This window comes from Oryctolagus cuniculus, chromosome 11 (assembly GCF_964237555.1).
Source record: "Oryctolagus cuniculus chromosome 11, mOryCun1.1, whole genome shotgun sequence".
NCBI classification, from domain to species: domain Eukaryota; kingdom Metazoa; phylum Chordata; class Mammalia; order Lagomorpha; family Leporidae; genus Oryctolagus; species Oryctolagus cuniculus.
This window is the reverse complement of record NC_091442.1, coordinates 114,717,550-114,721,550: the sequence shown is the minus strand read 5'-3', so window position 1 is coordinate 114,721,550 and position 4,001 is coordinate 114,717,550. Positions and strand designations below refer to the sequence as shown.

General features: G+C 58.9%; 1 long non-coding RNA gene across 1 annotated transcript; it reads left to right on the top strand.

The window, feature by feature from the left end:
* The first annotated feature begins 1,056 nt into the window (after positions 1 to 1,056).
* On the top strand, positions 1,057 to 3,618 carry LOC127489074 (uncharacterized). Its single transcript, XR_007916989.2, has 3 exons — positions 1,057 to 1,472; positions 2,004 to 2,089; positions 3,035 to 3,618. It is a non-coding gene; the product is annotated as an uncharacterized lncRNA (long non-coding RNA).
* Positions 3,619 to 4,001: the final 383 nt, after the last annotated feature.

The window sequence follows — 4,001 nt, the reverse complement described above, 5'->3', positions numbered from 1 at the left end:
TCCACCTTCTAGAAGGGCAGGGCTGCAGCCCTAGGACTGCGGCTGGGACCACTGCCCCAGGCAGTCAGGAGCCACCAGGCCACAGGAGGCGGCAAGGAGACAGGTGAGGGCCTGCTGTGTGGAACCGCATTGGGCCGAGCCCACAAAGGCTGGTCAGTGTCCACTGAAGGCTCGGGCTCCAGCTGCTCACAGCCTGTCCAAACTGTCACGGCCGGGCCGGTGCTATGGTGTAGTAGGCTTGGGCCCCTGCACCCACGTGGGAGACCAGGAAGAAGCTCCCGGCTCCTGGCTTCAGATCAGCCCAGCTCTGGCCATTGTGGCTATGTGGGGAACGGACCAGCAGATGAAGATCTCTCTCTGCCTCTCAAATAAATTAAAACAACAAATTGTTACAGCCTGGGCACTTGCATTTGAATGTCCCTCCCACTGGAACCCACCTGCTCTAAACTGCTCCAGCCACTGGCCCCATCAGAGGGCGGCTTCACTAGGGCTCAGCCACAAAGAACACACCGGGCATCTCTCGCCTATGCAGCCTCCAAGTGCTCAACTGCCAAGTCCTCTCCTCTGTAGGCCCCGAATCGCTCTTGAACTCCGTTTCCCTCCACACCTGCTGCGGACACTGCGCGAGGCCCACAGCCTGCGTGGCCGCTCCAGCCCAATGCCCAGCCTCTCGTCGCACGCTGCTCCTTCCTGTGGCTCTGAACAACCAGCGGGGGACAGCCCCTGGGCGGAGTCTACAGACTGAGCCCAGCTCCACCACCAAGTAGCCGGGGTGTTCCACGCGTGGCCTCTGGCCTCTGTAATCCGACTGACTGCCCGTGTCACAGCTAATAATGGCCTTCATTCCTTAATCACACAGCGCGGCCACTAAGAACCTAGCGTGATTCAATCCACAGAACAATCCCAAGGCAGACACAACCCTGATTTTACAGAACAAGGTGAGGAGCTGGGAACTGAGTAATCGACCCACAGCTGCACAGCTGGCAGTGGCAGGCAGCCCCCCAGCCCGGTCCGGAAGATCAAGTTCACGTCCACATTCTCTGTCTTCTCTTGCAGGTGCAGAAGCTTCCGGCAGCTGCCACCACCCAGACAGCTCCATTCCTGGATGACAAAACCCTTGCACTTGTTCTGCTCTGGGCAAGATGGACTAAAAACCCTGCAAGTTGGCCGCAGCTGCTGACCGCTCCGCATTCCTCGAGCCGTGCCAGGCGCAGTTCAGCGGTGCCTGCCCCCCGCCCCCCTCCCCAGGGCTGCTGGCTCCCAGCACTGCCACTGCACTGGGGGATGGCCCCGAGCCAGGCGTTCACACACTGGTCTGCGTGGCCCTGGCTCCTGAAATGTCCTGTCCACCAGCAAGGAGAAAGGAGACCTTGACATGAACTCTGCTGTTGAATTCGAAGTTACATCGGGTGGCTGCTCATGTGGGATCTGAATTCGAGTTTGAACCCTTGTTGCCAATACCAGGATCAGGGGTAGGTAAACACATGCTCTCTACAGGAATCAACCCACGGCCCCTGCCCCCCAGCCAGGAAACCAGGTGGTGGACAGGCTGTGGGGGGCGGGGAGCCCTGGCTGGCACTGCCAGGCATCAGATCCTGACCCTGCCACTGCTGGCTCCAAGCAGCCGACCGGGGAAGGAGTGCTTGGCAAGCCGCCGGGAACTTGCCCAATGTTTGTACTTGTTACACATTAATGTACTAGCTGCTTTTGCTTTTCTCCCCTGGGACGTGGGGCTGAGCGGCGTGACGGTGTCCCTGAGACAGGACAGCTTGGGGTTCAAATGCTACCTCCACCTTCCGCTGGGGAACTCGGACAAGTTCTCTCGCCTGTCTCCCCACCTCACTCAGACTCAAGGCAGTGCCGGACAAGGCCCTGCCTGCCCCCCACCCCACCCCCCAGCCGCAGGGGCATTCCTGCTACACTCCCTCAGCGCCCTCAGAGCCTGCGCTTGGTCTCCTGCGCCTGGAAGCTCCAGCCCCAGAACTGCCTTCCTGCCCCTCCAGGTCACTGTGCCTCACTCTCACAATTCTGTTCAGACACTGACTCCTCGCCTCGGTCTTCCTCCACGGCACACACAGCCTGCAGCACGGTACGTACCGTTCACACCCGCTGGGTTAGAGGTTTATCTGGAAGGCGGTTACCCACGAGAGGGGCCACTCATCAGAACCCAAGTCCCATGAGGACAGGGAAGTTTCTTTCCACTTCCACTTCCTCCTTGCCTAGCAGTGCCTGGCTGGTTCACATAAGGGCCCAGCCTTCAGTGCCTTAAGTCCTACAACACGCCTGACACAGAGGGCATGGAGTTAAATTCCTAGGGCTCCCGAAACAAAGGATCACCAACCTGGAGGACTAGAACACAAGAGCTTTATTCTGAAAGCCACGTCAAGGTGTCAGCACTTGGGGAGGGTCCTCCATTGCCTTGTCCAGCTTCCGGTGGCTCCATGAATCCCCTAGCTCAGGGCCACGTGACGCACATGTCTGCCCGTGTTCCCGGGGCCTGTCCCCTGCCCACAGCAATCAGGACACTGGTCCCTGGGTTTGCTGTCACCTGGAGGTCTGTGGCCTGCACCCACAGAGACCTCTACTCAAGTCAGCTCACATCGGCGAGTTCCAGGCATCATGAGTGAACTGTCTTCCTGGAACCACCACTCAGCCGAGACAGCACAGGAAAGCAATTATCAAACCAGCAGGGAAACAGAAGGGGCAGAAAAAGCTCACGAGCCCTACGTGCCGGGGAAGAGTAAACGACTGAGCTCTGTCACGGGTAGGCCCCGCCCTGGGCACGGGGCTCACCCCAGTGAGCACACCAGGTCACATGGTGAGTGGCTGGCAAGCAGGGGTCTCCACTAGGGGTGAGAGGTGCAGCACTAACGCCCAGGGCAGCAGGGAAGCCGATCAGCCCAGCTCCAGCCAGCGTCTACCACGTTCTGCCCTCGGTAGGCCCCCAGAGCCCGGCTCTGCCTGGCAGCAGGTGCTAACCTGGGCAGGGCAGTGATGCAGAGCGAACGACTGTTTTCCTGTAACTATCACCCAGGGTCCGCCCCATCAACGAAACGGAGAATCTCCACTGAAGCCGCGCTGCAAGGCTCACGCCAGGCACACGGATGCCTCCTCAGACAGCCCGCGGCAGCAGGACAAGCCGAGACTTCTTCCCAGCGCTGCCCTAACCTGGGCAAACCACACACACCACAGGGCTCACAGCGTCCTGAGGCCTGAAGACGACACCCAGAGTGCAGACTGCACAGTCTCCATCAACTCCAGGGGTCAGGGAGTCTGATTTAAACACTGATAATGGGGTTGTGGGGGGCACAACGCTGTGGCTCAGCTTGTTAATGCCCCAGCCTGCAGCTGGCGCCAGTTCGAGTCCTGGCTGCTCCAATTCCAATCCAGCTCCCTGCTAATGCACCTGGGAAAGCAGTGGAGAATGACCCAAGTGCTTGGGCCCCTGCACCCACATGGGACCTCGCTCCCAGCTCAGATTGGCATTGTCGCCTTTTGGGGAGTGAACCAGTGGAAGGAAGACACCCCCCCCCCCCCGTTTCCACCTCTCTGTGTAACACTGTCTTTCAAATAAATAAAATAAATCTTAAAAAAAAAAAAAAAAAAAAAAAAAAAAAACACTGATAATAGGGGCCAGCACTGTGGTACAGTGGGTTCAGTTGCCACCTGTGAGGCCGGCGTCCCATATGGGTGCCAATTCTTGTCCCGGCTGCCCCACTTCCGATCCGGCTCCCTGCTACTGCACCTGGGAAAGCAGTGGAAAACGGCCTGAATGACTGGGCCCCTGCACCCACATGTGAGACTCGGATGAAGCTCCTGGCTTCGGCCTGGCCCAGCCCTGGCCATTGTGGCCATGTGGGGAGGGAATCAGTGGGCGGATGGAAGATCTCCATCTAATAAATAAAATAAACAAACACTGAGAACGGATGCATCAAGACCGAGGGCAATGACGAGCTGCAGCCCCAAGCCGGAACCTGCCCCCCAGTGACGAGCTGACAACG